General features: G+C 32.7%; 1 protein-coding gene and 1 non-coding gene across 2 annotated transcripts in view; one reads left to right on the top strand and one right to left on the bottom strand.

The window, feature by feature from the left end:
• SGCZ (sarcoglycan zeta) overlaps positions 1–18,372 on the bottom strand; it is a 1,190,199-nt gene that overhangs the window by 146,941 nt on the left and 1,024,886 nt on the right. The gene's annotated exons all lie outside the window — the stretch shown is intronic.
• Positions 6,968–7,071, top strand: LOC119472485. Its single transcript, XR_005201637.1, has one exon. It is a non-coding gene; the product is annotated as a U6 spliceosomal RNA (small nuclear RNA).

The raw sequence follows: 18,372 nt of genomic DNA, 5'->3' as shown, positions 1-18,372 counted from the left end.
TGATCCACCCACCTCGGCCTCCCAAAGTGATGGGATTACAGGCGTGAGCCACCGCACCTGGCCTGTGCATTTCTAACACAAAGCCAATATCACTGTTTTGCAGTTTCCTATGTTAGCAACAACTGGTAAATGAAATTTTAAAAGGCATACCAGCTGCAAGAACATAAATCATTAAGGAAAACTCTGGGAAGAAAATTAATGAAAGATGTTTATATTCTTTCTCAGAAAATATTAAATCATTGATGAAAGAAAAAAACTGACCTAAACAATTAGAGAGGATAGTATCTGTTCCCAGATTAGAAAACTCAATGTTGTAAAGATGAAAGTTTCTGCAAAATTGCTTAATATTAGGTTGATGTAAAAATAATCATGATTTGTATTGTTGAAATTTTTCTGTTTGATATTGGAATGCATTCTTAAATAAATGTGTTTATGTTATACATCATTTAAATGTGCATTTATCAATTTATTTTTTCTTGCTAATGACTTGCTACCTTCTCTTTATTTTATATTTATTTTAAACTATGGAAATGATTTTAGACAGAAAGCAAATTTGTGCCATTTTCCTATTTGAGTTCCAAATGGGTCATAAAGCAGCCGAGACAACTCACAACATCAACAACGCATTTGGTCCAGGAACTGCTAATAACATTCAGTCCAGTGGTGGTTCAAGAAATTTTGGAAAGGCAATGAGAACCTTGACAATGAGGACCTTGGTGGCCAGTCATCAAAATTTGAGAACCACCAGCTGAGCACACTCTTCGAAGCTGATTCTCCTACAACTACACGAGGAGTTGCTGAAAGACTCAACATTGACCATTCTATGGTTATTTGACATTTGAAGCAAATTGCAGAGGTAAAAATGCTTGATACGTGGATTCCTCATAAGCCGAGCAAAATTTTTTTTTTTTAAAAGTGTCATTTTGAAGTGTCCTTTTATTCTACACAGCAACAATGAACTACTTCTCAACTGGATTGTAACGTGTGATGAAAAGTGGATTTCATCAGTGACGACCAGCTCAGTGGATGGACTGAGAAGAAGCGGCAAAGCACTTCTCAAAGCCAAACTTGCACCAAAAAAAAAAAAAAAAAAAAAAAAAAAAACATGATGGACAGTATTTGGTGATCTGCTGCCTGTCGGAGCTGCTACAGCTTTCTGAATCCCAGTGAAACTACTACATCTGAGAGGTATGCTCAGCAAATCGATGAGATGCAACAAAAACTGCAATGCCTGCAGCCACCATTGGTCAAAAGAAAGGGTCCAGTTCTTCTCCAAACAGCACCCGGCTACACATTGGACAACCAGTGCTTCAAGAGTTGAATGAATTGGGCTATAAAATTTTGCCTCATCCACCATATTCCCCTTAACTCTTGCCAACTGACTACCACTTCTTCAAGCACCTCGACAACTTTTTGCAGGAAAAACACTTCTACAACCAGCAAGATGCAGAAAATGCTTTCCAAGAGTTCCTAGAATCTCAAAGCACAAATTTTCATGTCACAGGAGTAAACAAACATATTTCTCATTGACAATAATCTGTTGATTGTAATTGTTCTCATTTTTATTAATAAAGATGTGTTTGAGCCTAGTTATAATGACTTAAAAGTCACAGTCCAAAAATGCAATTACTTTTGCATTAATCTAACAGATAGGTGCTTCTATTTCTAGTGATATATCAAAACGATGCATATACATGTCCACCAAAAGGCAGGCATAAGAATGGCTTTTTGTGACACTATTACAGCTCCAACTGAACTGAACTGAAAACTTCAATTGGAGTAGAATGGACAGATAAATTGTAGTATATTTATGAAAGGAAATACCACGCACAGTGGTAATAAAGAACAATGCAAAATTATTGTAGAGTATCAGAGACACAATTTTAAGAGAAAAAAGCCAGATGCAAACTAATGTATAATTTGTGAATTTATTTATATATGCTTCAAAAATCAAATAAGCAGTTAGGTTTGAGAGTAGTAACTGAGGGAAAGCAGAAGTAGAGTTCTGAGCTTCAGGGATGCTGTTCTATATCTTGACTTTGATCTTGGTTGCATAGCTGCCTTCACTTTGTAAAAATCCCTCGGGGCATGCTTTTGAGATTTGTTTACTTTTCTATGTACGTGTTCTTTTTTTAATTATTATCCTTTAAGTTCTGGGGTGCATGTGCAGATCAGCAGGATTGTTACATAGATATACACATGCTATGATGGTTTGCTGGATCCATCCCACGTCATCTACATTAGGTATTTCTCCTAATGTTAGCCCTCCCTAATCCCCCCATCCCCTGCTATCCTTCCCCTAGCTCCCCCACCCCCGAACAGGCATGGCTGTGTGATGTTCCCCTCCCTGTGTCCATGTGTTTTCATTGTTCAACACCCACCTATGAGTGAGAACATACAGTGTTCAGCTTTCTGTTCTTGCATCGATTTGCTGAGAAAGATGGTTTCCAGCTTCATCCATGTCCCTCCAAAGGACATGAACTCATCCTTTTTTATGGCTGCATAGTATTCCATGGCTACAATCTTAAAAAATATTTCATTGTGTTAGAACACATACAGTCTATCATGGATACACAAATGCCCATCAATGATAGACTGTGTGTATGTTCTAACATAATAAAACTTAAAAAAAAAAGATTGTAGCCACTTCTACCATTTAAAGTTGTGGGAAGCATAAAAGGAAACAACATTTCAAAATTTGTTTGTTATCTTAAGGTGTAGATGTTGTAAGTAACCATGTTATTTTTAAGATAACACATTCCTGAGTCTTTGGACATAAAGTTAGAGATTCAGTAAAGGATTTATTTGGTGCACCTAATATAGAAAAGAAAATGGAATTCCATGAAGAAGCCCAAGGAGAGGTAACCCATGAAATAGAGAGACTAGGAGCCTTAAAGAAAAAAAGTGCCAATAAATGGAAATATAAACCTCTCCTACAGACTCAAAATGTAGATAAAATTCTATAAGCAATGTCTGACGTGCATATGTCATTGTGTGAACATATATGTGTGTGTAAAACCAGGGGAGGGAGATTTGGTCTACTTCTAGAAAAATAGTAGCTTTGAACAGGGAAACCATATGTTGAAAGACAATCTATGAGTTATTAAAAGCTTCCTTTGGACTTACACAAAATTTTTAAATATAAATTTACACATATGGTTTATAATTGAATGGTTGACACCTATAATTTTCAGGGGAGGCAATCGTCTTTGCTCAGTATTGTGTATCCATTCCTACCACAGTGCCTGACATATGGTGGGACCCATAAATATTCCTTAAGTCAAAATAATACTGACTAAATCCACTGAAATAAAAATACTAGCAGTAGTAACTTACACACTACAGTTTCTACATAATAGGAAACCTGCTTTATATACATTGATTGATTGAATCACAATTACAATTGTGTAGCTGTAATTCCACAGTTAGTTATCATGGTTTAGATTCAAATAAGAAGTGGGGTCGAGCGTGGTGGGCTCATGCCTGTAATTCCAGCACATTGGGAGGCAGAGGCAGGTGTATCACTTGAGGTCAGAATTTTGAGACCAGCCGGGCCAACATGGTGAAACCCTGTCTCTACCAAAATAATAAAAAATTAGCTGAGTGTGATGGTGCACACCTGTAATCCCAGCTACTCAGGAGGCTGAGGCAGGAGAATAGTTTGAACCTGGGAGGCAGAGGTTCCAGTGAGCTGAGATGGTGCCACTGCACTTCAGCTTGGCAACAGAGGAAGACTCCATCTCAAAGAAAAAAAACAGTGCAAATGCAGCCTCAAACCCAGGAGAGATTGTGGAAAATGTATGCCAAAAGCAGGAGTCCCTCAACAAACTGAGAGGGCTATTACCACTGACTATAAGCCTTCTTTTTTTCTTCTTCTTTTTCTAATTGTATTTTAGGTTCTGGGGTACATGTGCAGATCATGAAGGGTTATTGTATAGGTACATACATAACAAGGTGGTTTGCTGTCTCCATTCCCCCTTAATCTGTAGGCTCCAATGAGATGGTACTTTAGTTGTTATTTACATTACTTTAGTTTTGTTTTAGGGAGTATTGACCTTCAGAATAATCTTAACTTTCATGCATCTGGAAGATGTTCCCTCACAAAGATCAGAACATTCTTCTAATAGACTTTTTCATTATTTATTGTTTTGAATTTAAAAATGAAACCTTTATGTCATGGATAATTTACTGTTTCATTGTTTAAAGATGTTAATGTTTGGTTCTAAACTATTAACCAATTTTATCTATCTCATTTATTTAATAACTAATTCCCCCTCTCTCAGTCACAGTCATTTTATTTAGTTTTTGAGACCACTCTTGTCACACAGGCTGGAGTGCAATGGTGTGATCTGGGCTCACTGCAACCTCTGCTTTCCGTGTTAAAGTGATTTTCCTGCCTCAGCCTCCTGAGTAGCTGGGATTACAGGCATACACCACCATGCCTGGCTAATTTTTCTGTTTTTAGTAGAAACAGGGTTTCACCATGTTGGTCAGGCTGGTCTCGAACTCCTGACCTCTTGATCCACCTTGCCTCAGCCTCCGAAAGTGCTGAGATTACAGGCATGATCCACTGTGCCCAGCCTGTCACAGTGCTTTTAAAGGACATCTTGGTCTTATATTGAATTATCATAGATATATGGTTTCTTTATACATTTTTTCATTATTGTGTTATCTTGATTTTCTATACCTATACTAAGTCCACACAAATTATTGTTCTTGTGATAATTGGTGTACACTATTAAAATTTTCCCATTTTTTTATTTAAATGAGAATACTTTGTAAATTTTCATTATCACTAACATTTTCATTTGAATTGCTTTACATTTGTAAGTTTATTTTTGAAGAGAACAAATCACTTTAATAAAAATATACCTTATAGAATTAAGATTATTTGTCAATGTCTATTTTTAATGAATATTGATGTAAAGTAATTCAAATAATAGAAGGCATTCAATTTATTACTCATTTTTATATTCATCTAAAACTGTCACATCTAGACTAATATATTTTTACCAGAATTAATGAGCTGTTGGAATGTCAGAAAACTAACAGGGAATAAATATAAAACCTTAATGTCCTGTCAGTTAATTGTTAAAGGGACAGATGCTATAGGTAATTTAATTGTGCTTAGCACCCAGCAGCAGTCTCATGAATGTCATGACCCTTGGAACCACCTGCCTATGCTGATAAATCAAGTGATAACCCTTAACAAACTAAAGATGCTAGAATTAAATGTTACCTTGGATAATCATTTATAGCATCCAATATAAAGGAGAGTCACTCTAAGTAAAAACTACCTTCTGCTTTTTCTCCCACTAGGAGATGAATACTACTACTATTAATAGTGACAGCATCTAGCACTTTCCTAGTACTTAATATGTGCAAAGAATTTCACTTATAGCAGCTCACTTAATCATCCACACAAGCCCAGTAGATAGACATTATTAATATGTTCACTTTACGTGTAAGAAACTGAGATACAGAGAGGTCAACTGGACACCTGCAACTTGTACCTATTCATCAGTTTATTTCTAATGTACATAATAAAGCACATCTTTGACACTGTTCTGCCACCCTTAACTCAAACTTAAAGAAACTTTTCAAAACAAATAATGTGCAAACATGTTGTACTTGCATTTAAAAATGATGCAATATGGACTGAGCTTGAAGCTAGGTCTTTCATATGCAAACTATTTTTCCTGACAAAGGAGAGAATTAATTGTTACACTAGTATATCCAGAAATTTATTTAATAGGGGATAGAAATACCAAGGACAAAAAAGTACCAATAGTGACATTACAATAAGGTTAGTATTCTCCTTGTCAGCAGATAAGATTAGCACCAGGGACTATGGTAGGTGTGAATTGGGGGCAGACACGGAAGGAATTGCTCTAGCACTGAAGGTGAAAGGGATGCAGGGGGCAGTGAGTTGGAAAATCCTTTAAACTTTTTAGTTGTGTTTCCATGGTTTTATGCTAAAACTCGGGGTCATCGTTTAGTGTATATTATGTAAATTTGTGCATCTTGAAATATTTCCCTATGTGAAAGTTCAATTATGCTAAAATATTTCTTACTTTATTACTCGATCATGTTGGCTACGCAGAAAGATAGAAAAACAATAATTTCATATCTATGGGAGGTCTGACACAGAAAAGCTTTTATTATGTCACCATAAAAATTATAAAATGGACAGGGAGAAAGAGGCATAGTGAAGTAGAGAATGGAACAAAGCCAGAAAGCCCATTTAAGATCACAGTGATCATTAAAGTTCTTGCAACACCACCTAATATTCTTTCTTGGAAACACTTATCAAATTGTATTTCAAAACTACTTGTTCTTGTTGCTTATACTGTGATCCTACTGACATTGTCCTCAAGCCACTAAATATTCTCTACAAAAAGAAATTCCTTTAGCTAATTTTGCAAAGGCATATTTGGTGTTCATCATTTTCTACGCTCAGCCAGTGACCCTGTGAACTTGTGTTTGACACTAAATCAGCCTTGCTGCATATCTTCTTTTTTACGTTCTAAATGCATTCTCTTTTAGAGCTACTTATTCCTAAGAATCTTATTCAATGGAGTCTATGTAGTTTACAATACTTTTACATTATTTGCATTCATCTCTTTCCACTTACCAATGTGAACATGTGATTTTAACAAATGAAGATGATAGATAGTTTCTATTTTCACTGTGTTTTAAGAAGGTTACTCATAGCAGGGGTGACCTATTTAACGTTGTACTAAAAAAAGCTATGGGCTATTCTAAATGACCTGCTGTTAATGTGCTCGATGAAAAAAAAAAAGAGGGGTTTTGAAGGGAAGCTAATTAGTTTTGTTAAGCTTAAAAAAGCTCTCTACAAATATGAAATATTAGTATTGAAAATAAATTTAGGTACTACTATCTTTTAATGCTAAAAATTGAGGCTGATATAAGTGACAAGTTAGTGTCTCAAAAATACTGATTAGTAGTGCTCGCTTTGGCAGCACATATACTAAAATTGAAAAAATACAGAGATTAGCATGGCCCCTGCACAAGGATGACAAGCAAATTCGTGGAGCATTCCATATTTTTTTTAATTAAAAAAAAAAAAAAAAAAAAAATTGGAATGATACAGAGAAGATTAGCATGGCCTCTAAAAAAAATTTAAAAAAATCCTCAGTGGTAGATTAATGTTGAATTAGAAATCAACATGATAGTCAGGTGTAGACAGATCCAGAAAATAATAATAATAATTGATTCATTGGGTTTTATGTGAGAAGAAAAAGAGAGAGAAAGCCAGAGGGATAGATTTGGGTGTTGTCCACATATATGTAATATGCTAAAGGAAGATATATAATAAATGTTCGTGGTATATATAATGAGCACATCACACAACTTAGTCGAATAACGATATAGGTGACATAAAAACAGATGGAGCCAACAGCAATGATGGATATCTCAACCAGAAATTATTTGCAAATAATTGTAACAGTCTTAAGAGTGAAAATGAAATGAGACTAGTCTAATGTTGCTTTAACTCAGTAAGGATTGAGTTATTTCAATAATGATAATCTATGCAACCAATGAACATTTGTTATACATTTTATGATACCTCAGAAAGAAAGAAAGTTATACACATACTATAGACTTTGTCAAAAGCCCCCACAAGTTATTTGACAAGATCTATGCAATAATAAGGTATATTTTGAAAAGGATGATGGTTCAAGAATAAGAAACTCCTTTAATTTAATATTTGGAGATAACATAATCACAAATGAACAAAAAATCACCAGTGAAAGAAATGTGGACATTATTCTAAGATACTCAGTGTTCCTGAAAAGAAGATTGTGAGTAACTCCATATTTTGGAAATGTGAAACAAAGAACAAACAGGATAAAGAGGAGTAATAAAGCAGTGACAAATTTTTGAAAATTACCTCATGAAAACCAAGATCTAAAAAAAGTAAGTCTTGGGGAAAATGTTCAAGATATTCTAATCACATATTCTGTACTTATTTGGGGGATACCATGTGTCAAATGGGATTATAAAAATCAAGGCATCAGGATAAATTTCCCACTGGACCTCAAGTGCTGTTATTTTTTTAAATAGGTTGCATGAAGAATGTATTAGTGTTAAGAATGTTAAGTTATATATAAGAAAGATTGACATGATGTAAATTTGGAAAAAAACTGAAAAATATTTCTTATTAATTTTTGTTTTATATTTCAATTTAATATATAGCCAATTTTGGTGTATACATCTATGAATCCTAACACACGCAGATTGCTGTGTAATCATTACTACAGTCAAAATATAGGACAGATTCATCACCATCAAAAAACTCTCTTGTGCTACCTCTTTGTACCTAACCTCCCCCCATGCCATCCCTGTGGATTATGCATGAATCTGTTTTCACCATAGTTTTGTCCTTTTAAGATATCATATAAATGCCATCATATAGTAGATAAACTGCCAGACTGATTTATTTTACCTAACATAATGTCGATAGCTTAAAAAAAAATTGTTGAATACCATTTCACTGTGATAATATACCACAGTGTGTTTATCCATTCTCTTGCTGAAGGATATTTGAGTTGACTCTGGTTTTTGGCAATTGTGAATAGAGCTGCTGTAAATATCTATATAAGCTTCATTCTGTAAACATGTTTTTTGTTTAACTAAGTCAATCACCTAGGAGTGAGATTGTTGGACCATATGGTAGTTGCACGTTTAACTTGGTAGGAACAGCCAAAATTTTTTTTTTTTTTTATAATGGTTGTAATGTATTGCGCTCCTAGCAGGAGAAGTATAAAAGTTCCAGTAGGTTTGTATTCATTCTAACATTTGGTATTGTCTGTATTTTTTATTTTAGTCACTGTAATTATTATGACTTATGATTTCTGAAAGCCTGTAATGTGAAAATATATATGGTCAATTCTTAATGTGTAATATTGAAGACTTTCTTCCCCAAATAGATTTACCTATAAAACTTTAGTGTGATTTAGGTAGCTGATAGATTTACTGATTCAGTTAGCAGCTCACAGGTTAGGTGAGCAATGAGCTCACAGCTGAGAAGAATAAGGAGATAGAATCATAAGGACCTCTGGAAAGGATATGAGAAAATAAAGCACGTTTTCCTAGTCTGCAATGCATGCCTCCCTGGAGTGGCAGGCTGATCTTTGAGTTACATTCAGTAACCTTTATAGAAAGATAAAGTATGGCAACAGCCATGTATGATTGGAAACAATTTTCTTTTTTCTACCTATGACAGGAGAAAAGATGAGCTCCAAAATTAACGAGTTATTAACATACTCTAATCCCTTTGGGAGGGGTAGAGGAGGGAAAGATATTGGTTATACAATAGACTAATGGGTTTGTGAGCGTGTTGAAAACAAAACAGGCAACATGTGAACTCAGAACCAAAATCGGCCATGACAAAATTAGCAGATTTTTCTTTTTTTCCCTAGGATTATCAGATCAAAACATAAAGGATCATATAGTATTAAAAATTCCTAACTTCAGGCAAATATATGACAAAAGATCTAGACATAATATTGAAAAACAGGTTGCAAATGAATTCAGAAATGATTAAAACAGTTTAACCAAAAAATGCTGATTAAAGGATTCATAACAGCCTTAAGAAATCTGAAGAGATTTGGGAAATACTGTTTTCTCATTATGAGGTATATATTGCCAGGAATCTAATAAATACTTGGAAACAGAAGAATTGCTGTGGTTCACTTTCTCCTCTTCCTTTGTTAAATTTTCTATTCCCACCGTGGTTTACTTTTCTGGTGTATGCATTATCTGACTTGGAATTTTTCCAAAACTAAATACAAGCATAGACACAAAATCCAAAGCAAAAGTTAGAAGAAAAGAGCTTCCATAGTTAATAGACACAGATCATCGTCAATAATGGTTTCCCTCCAGATTCTCCTTCTCTCTTCCCCATGACCAGGCAATTAGTATTGTTATATAGTCATCTGGGCTTAGGTGCCACCTCATTTAGGAACCCCACTACTGATGTGAATGATCTTCTGTGTACATATGGACTCCTAAGTTTTATTTAGCTTCCTGCCTCCAGATGTTTTCAGATAATTAGTCCCATAACCTTACATTTGTGAATATTATGCCCATTAACCAAATTTCCAAAGACACGTTTCTTATTAAGACCAACATAAAATTGCATGTTCCATAAGTCAATTATATATGGAACTCCAATGCACCTGCAATTCTGAGGTCCCAGAAAGCAATCCTCATTAAAAACAAAGCTTGGTTAAGTGTATAAGCTATAGACTCATTAATTCAGATAAGTGATGTAATCATATCTAATTAAGTATCTAAAAGAGAAAATTAAAAAGCACTCTTGTTACTTGGTTTAACTTATTCTACTTTTATCCTTTGACCAGTCTTGTAATATATCATTTCTATTTTAATTATTGTAATATTAAAATTCAAACACTTTAAGTATACTCATATTTTGAATAAACTTATATGATTACCAAATTAATAAAATGTTTATTTATCTGTTTAGTGATTCCCTCAGTATTGTGCACTTAAGAAATAATTAGTCTGTGTATTATGTTTATTGAAATAGGCTTGTATTTTCTTTTTTATTGATATATAAGGAGAAGAACTGGCCTAGGTAGTGCTAAAATAAAAGAGGAGGACACCTTTACAATATATCTTAAAAGAGGCACACTTTCTCACTTTATCCTATCATCCTCATTTCTGTACCCTCAAGACTAGAATTACTTTAACAACTAAAGATATTATTACCAAAAACCATATTTTGAAATATATATATATAATTACTCTGGAAAAGGAAAAATTTCAAAGCCATAGTATCCATTTACACACAGGCATGAATTATATTAGCAAATTAGCCACCCTTGGTCTTAAGAAGTAGAAGCCAATACAATGCAAGGATGGTCTTTAGGACCATAACACAGAGCACTGTGAAGTGGAGCTGGCCTTGTAGAACTGCAGTGACTGATTTTAAACAAGGGCACTGGGAACTTGGAAAGGGAAGGAGCAAGCCAGAAAAAGTTGAAGATGACCAGCCAAACAGTCTCTTTCAGGTTTTAGTCTAGGTCTTCCAGGAAGAAAAATTTGTAGTATTTCTTGATTCTGCACTTCAAATAATTGTGAATTTAATTAAATATTTGAGCTAGTCCACATTTCTGTTTTTAGGACACCAAAAATGAGAAACTTTGAAGCATTAGTATAATTATTCAAGTTGCTAAAAATTCTCCTTTGATATAACTTTTCAAAACGTGAACATTAGTGTCTTTGCTTCAAACATAATTCTCATTACACCTGAGTTACAAAGATTGAGAGTTCTAATTTCTAAAGAGTGCCATCCTTCTCCTGATATCATAGGCATCTACTTCAACTTACGATTTTCCCAAATTGATTAACACTAAATAAAATAATATGAATTAATTAACTAATTAATAATGAACTCAAAATCAACAATATATTTAATCATTTGAAATGTATATGCAATATTATACCTAAGTGTTTTGTTGATCTATCCTCCAAGATTTGAACAGCTCAGTTTACATCAAACATTCATTCTTATTAAATTGTCCCAGACTATTACAACATTCTCTAAGTTAAAAAAAAAATGATTCAATGACAAAAAAACATAAATTTGGTAACTGAGAATAATCTATAACCTTTTACTTTTTATACATCCTATACCATCTGCAGTCAATTAAACGATTCCCAGGTGTTCACTGTAATTGCTTTAATGCAAGATTACATGTCATTTTCAGGGTCTTTAAATATTTATTATAAAACCCTCATCTACATTTTTTCTCCATTCATTTAGGAACAAAACATGCTTATGTTTAGCAATAACAAAAATAAGCTGATTGGATTTAAATTATTTTGTGGATTAAATTTCAAAGAAAAAAACTTTTTATGATCCAAAACTTGAAAACGTAGAAGCATAGCTAGGATGTTGATTTAATTGTGCTCATTTACCTTCTTCATTTTAAATTTGTGCACAAAATACATGCCTATGTTGTATGGCTAAGATATGAAAAAACCAAATCAGATGGCATTTTGTCAGGACAATTGAATATGGAGGAATGTAAGGACTGGGAGATTTACCAACTGACTCTCTTCTCCTAAGGTGAAAAGCAGTTTTTCATTTTTCAGACTTGGTACAGGAAAGAGCCATGGAGACAATCTGGCCAAATAGGCTCATTTCATACACAAGGCAAGTATAGCCCAGATACTCGGCCATGTGTACAGAGTAGTACACACGCAGTGCTAACAACAACAACAACAACAAATCACAGTCACTAACATATACCCAGAAAGCGTTCCAGTACTTAATTACATATTAATGTATTTAATGTTCACATCTACTGTATGAGGCGAATACTCATTTATGCCCTCAGAAACCTGAAACTGATGTCTGGAGTAACGTACATACAGTCGCATAGCTGACAGTTGACAGATCTGGGATTTAGTAGTCTCCAGAATCCATGCTATTAATTGGTGAGGTATACGTCCTTCCGAAAAATAGTTTCTGAAGATGTCATCATTTCCACATGAAAATACTCCCGACAACATTTTGATATATTGTGTGTGTCATATAATTGGCCTCATAATATTATTAGTGAAAATCTATACAGTCCTATATGTTTTAATAATTTTAATTGAATGTACGTTCTGGTTTTCTTTCTTTCTTTTTGGGGGGATTTACTATAACAACTCTTAATAACCAAAATTGCCTTTCTAGTAAACATGTTCTGTGTTTTATGTGGTGCAATTTTGGAATAACTTAAATTTGTGAAACATGAAAGAGTACTGGTAAAAAGTAAAGGAATATAATGTTCCCTTAAACATATGTGTTTACAAATTGCATACATTACCAAGGTTTTATTTCATCATGCTAAATAAACAGAAATTACTTTAAAGAATATATCCAGACTCAAATTATGTTGAAGCATGTTGCATGAATTAAAATGCTGAGGTTTTAATCAGTCCTATGTGTGTAGACTCAGAAATTTTTTTCTAAAAGGTGTCCTGACTCTAACTTTGCTTCCTAGTACTTTTCTTGCATCAATACTTTGGGCAAGTGAGTTTATATGGGTAAGAGAGTGTTTGTGTGTGTGTGTGTATGTGTGTGTGTGTGTGTGTGTGTGTGTGTGAGAGAGAGAGAGAGAGAGAGAGAAAGAGAGAGAGAGAGAGAGAAAAAAAGAGAGAGAGTCTGTCTTGCATGTCAGAGGATCTGTTGAGGCGGGCAGAGAGGCATTGACCCAGTTAAGAGTTTTCGGGAAGGTCGTCAGCTTTTTTTTTTTTAAAGGGATTTCATCAATATCAATTTCATCACCAGGTAGTGTTACATCAGAAATGAACAGGTCCAGCCACAATCACTAACGTTTCGAGATCTTACATCAACTGACCAATGGCAAACACAGGTGAAATAACACATCATTTAAAGTGTATTTAAAAGATACACACACTATGCCTTGTAGTAAGTCTAGATTTTGTTTCTGAATTGAATTAGGCCAATAAACATGCTCTGTTTCTTTGTCCCCCAACCACAACTATTTTACATAACTGACTTTTTGTCATGACGCCAGCATTCTTTAAGAAGCATTTTGTCAGAGAATTACTAGGCTCAATGCTTCTTTTGATGTAGAGTAGCTAAAAATACTGCACATTGTATCATCTAGATTTATCTTTACTAAACAAAATGTACATTTTGTTCAGCACGTGAGAAAAATGTGTTTGTTTCTCATAAGTTCATATGCTTTCTTTTAAAGTATAGTGGGGTCATTTGGTTGCATTTCCTTTAACACCTTTACTACCAGGAATATCACTGTAGTTTAAACACTCTATAAGATATAGATGCCTACCTATGAATAAATATTTACTAATAGAAACTTTAAATATATGTGTAGCTTTTTATAAACATATAGTTTAAAAAGGGAAGTTATTTCATAATATGGATGGTATTACTAATAGATATTGACTAAAAAATCCAAAAAAAAATTTTTTTATTTACTCTCAGAATCCTAATGCCTAATGTAATCAATATATATATACTTAATTTTGATTTTTTATGTGTTTAGCTGATTAACACACTCTGAGAAAAGCAGATGATCGATCTTGATACCTTATCATCATCTCCACTTGCTGCCTTCATAAACCTTCTTGCAAAAGGAAAGCAAGCACCTCAGACCTCTGAAGAAACCAGAGTCAACTCTATTGCAGAAGCTGTCTACAACAGTTTCTACTGTTAAGTGATGTTAATTGCTCAAAGTATAAAATACGAAAAAGAGAAACTCATAATAAATACAAATATCATTCTGTTTAATAGCTTGCAAATGACATTCTTTCTTATTAACATATAGTCAGGCTTATGTAAGGCTTAAGCTTTCAAGAATTACTTAGAAAAAGCAGAAAATGAGAAATTAAAGATTGTAATTAAGATTTTTATATAATTTGGTAATTCCACTGAGTTTTGATAAGTAGAAATGAGAATATCAAAAATAAGTAAATGATTCTGACAATAACAGCAGGTCTTTCCTAGGTATTAATTCGTTCTGAATTCATTCTTCCAAATTTATTGAGCATTAAACAGGGAGACTTACGATGAAATATGAGATCCTATTTAAAGCATAAGTTTGTGGTTTTAAGCACACTCTAAAACTAAAATTTCAGAACCATCACATACAGTTTTTAAATTCCCAATTAACCTTAATGTTTTACTGGGATAATAATAAAGACGTGGTATTGTGGAACTTCTTGCTTATGACATAGGACCCCATAGGTAGCCAAGATGAGTATCTCAAAAGTCGTTGTGACTGAAATATTTAAATCAGAATGAGGGGATGCTAACTAAATAAACAGAAACAAAAACAAAGATAGCTCTACCAGTGAAGGTAAATCTTTTTCCAGTTTCTGAGTTTATCCTCCTTTCCTTTTTATCCTTCAGCTACAGACTGATGGCATAAGGCATATGAGAAAGGAAAATATTAGGTTTAATAATATATGTTAAACCTAATATAACATTTTATCAAATATAAAATATATTTTGATGAAGCCCTTGCCCTATCAAAAATAAAATATATTTTGTAATACAAGAAAAAGGAATCTGTAGCTTAATAAAACCTATGTTGGCTAAGCTTTTTAAAGGAGAGATTATTTTACGGAAATCAACCTATACTTCATAAACTACTTATAATAAATAAGTCTGTTGAATATCAATTCAATGTTATTGGTAAATAAAATATAATTATCCTCATGATATGGTGGGAAAGATTATTACATTTTAAGTGAGCCAAATTACTAACGCATTAATTACTATTAGCAGTGTTGTAAACAAAGTCTATATCAAAACTGCATGATAATTTTTCTTTACACTACCATAAATAAAAGAGTTCTACTACATATCACATATTGTAATCGTTTCCTGAGATAATATAATGAACTTCACAAAGATGGTGCATAATTTACATCTTTTACCTACTTTTTTGAAAGAAAGTCATGAAAAATATCATATCAACATATATGAATATATATAACACACCTAAAATCACATACTTTTTTCACCTATAAAAGAAAAATAATGTTCTGCTAACAAAAGCATAGTAATTATAGATTAAATAATAGAAAATTTTGACCTGGAGAATGATTCTGAGACTTGTTTAAGAAAGTTCTTGATTTTTCTTCAAGGAGTCTGACCTCTTGGGATGTTGTACTTTCTTTAACCACTTCTCAACAACAATCTCATTCCTCTCTTTCAGCTTTATTCTAAGAAGAGAAATTTGGAGGAAGAAATCTTGAGTTCATTAATCTCCTCCAATGTTATGAAGGTCATGAAAATTAGAATTTTAGATTTAATGAGGGAAATTGGATATTATCTGGTCAAATTCATAAAGCCTGGAACTTCATAAATTCACAAAAATATTTGTCAAATTGATTTTTCTACCTAAAGTTTTAAAATACTTAGATTTAGTTTTCATTACGCTGGAGCCAGTGTATGTAGAAAATATTTCTCTTTTGCATTTATTGTATTAGAAATAATTTGATTTTAAATTCTGTCAGTGAGTCAGAATTAGAATTAGCACAGGGGTTGGCCTAATCACTGGACTACATATATCCCTGTGAATTGAATTAGTAGAAAGCTAGGCTTGTAGAGAAGAAAAAGTCAGGGTGCAAGATAAATTGATATTTGCTTTGCTGAAACTATACACATAGACTTTTGAGGAAAAATGGTACAATGAGAATAAAATCTGGAAAAATATTCAAATTCTGTTATATTTTCAGAATTGACTATACTAATATAAATTGATGCAGTCTACTGATAGACCATAGAATTGTTTTACTTAGAAAATGAAGAGTAACTGAAATTATTTTCTGTAATTATTTGGTTTGTGTGGTAATTTTTTAAATATTGCAAAATAGTATCATGACTATACTATAATCAAGGTCATATGCATAAACAAAAACTGAAAGAAAAAGAAAACGAATTAAAAAGAGGGTTAGAACAGCTACTTATATATTCCTATACAATTACAATTAGAGTCTTTAGAAATAAATTTTAATTTTCTACATTGCTTGATTCATTCAAGCATGTCTTCAAATACTACACAAAGATAAATTTATTCTTACATGATTCAAGAGTTTCTGAGCATCGGATACACTGTGTTGTGTTTTTTAACATATCTCTGCAAGAGTATCAGAATTCAACCTTAACTAATATCACACAGATACATTGAATAGAAAATCATCATGAGATTTCTCCTATATCACTGTATTTTAACTTAAGTGATACCAATAATTACACTAACCATCATCACAATAATAAATTCAATATATAATTACCTGCTATTTGTAGATACTAAAATCACCTTAATTCTTATAACAGCATTCAAAATGTGACATTATTCCCATTTTAGAGATGGGAAAACTGAGCGTCCAAAAGATTAACTGTTTTGCTGGCACCCAACCAACTACTAAGTATCTCCCTACAGCTTTGTTTCAAATATGAATACATTATCTCCCTTCACACAGCCCTAGTCTTCTTTTGTTTTCTCTATGTTCATTAAAATGTGCAAACCAGTATAAATACATAAGTCTTCAAAAATACACTCAAAGGACAGGGTATTAAACAATTTTTAAGTATAAACATATTTTTCTGCACAATAAGGCTGTGTCATTAACTTAATGATTTGTCACATTTAAAATTAAGCTTAACTTTTTTTCTTTCTCCCTCTTCTCTTGCTATTTTCTCCTATCTGGCAAATATCAATATAGCATTAAAATCAGTTTGGAAGGGTAACTGAAAATACAAGCATACTATATTCTTTATTTCCTGCAGGAAAGCATGCAGTGAAATGCAAACCGTATCTGCACTTCACATAATCAAATGATTACTTTGCTCTACAGGCAGGAATTATGTAGCTATTTTGTCTGACAGTGGGCATGGGCATATACTCTTTGTGCACTTAATTTACATTCTGACATTTCTACTAAGAATTTTTTATATCAAGGACTGAAAGAAAAAGAAGGTTCTATCTGGCTGAAGAGTTCTCAACTTTAATAAAATTAGGATATGGAAAATCTGCCCAGGTTAGACCTGTTTGTATAGGCTTATAGTTTCTGCAGTTTCAACATAACAGGAGTGAATTAGCATGAATATTTAAGTGAATGGCCTCTGCTTCTGAATCAGTTCTATATCTATACACATATTTCTTGCATTTAATCTTGAATCCATTTGCTAATAACACCCCTTTATGACTGATATATCTCTAATTATCACAAAATATTATTTAGTTGTAGCAATTAATAGATATGTAATGATAAACTTTTATGATGTAAAGTGAAACAATTTTTACAAATAAAATTATATGTTTAGAAAATTCTTATGTGCTAAAATGTTATCCTTTTGTTTTCATCAAAACAAATATAAAAATTATTTCATACGCCTACAAATGAAGTACACAGAATCAAAATTTGTGTTTCTAAATCTCACATTTCAAATATGACATTTTTGCAAAATTTAAATAGAAATATTGGAAATACACATTTGCATTTCAATGATGATTAATTTCTCATTAAAATAGGAATACCTTAGTCCTCAAAATTGTAATTTACTTTGTTCTTTCCCTCTCTCTCTCTTTTTTCTCTCTCTATATGCATGTACAGATAGATATAAAGAGATACATAATGTTAATGTTAAGAAATTTCCCCACAGAACCAATACAGTGTTATAAAAATAATTCAGAATCTACATATGTATCAAAACTTTAAATTACAAATTACTTCTTATTTGCCTTGTTATATTTTGATATAATACAAATCTCAAAATTAAAGTATTTATTTGACATGACAAAAACTAACACTTCACCATTAATTTATATT

The sequence above is a fragment of the Cebus imitator genome, unplaced genomic scaffold, assembly GCF_001604975.1.
Source record: "Cebus imitator isolate Cc_AM_T3 unplaced genomic scaffold, Cebus_imitator-1.0 Scaffold5, whole genome shotgun sequence".
Classification (NCBI taxonomy): Eukaryota; Metazoa; Chordata; class Mammalia; order Primates; family Cebidae; genus Cebus; species Cebus imitator.
This window is presented reverse-complemented; position numbering and strand designations above follow the sequence as displayed.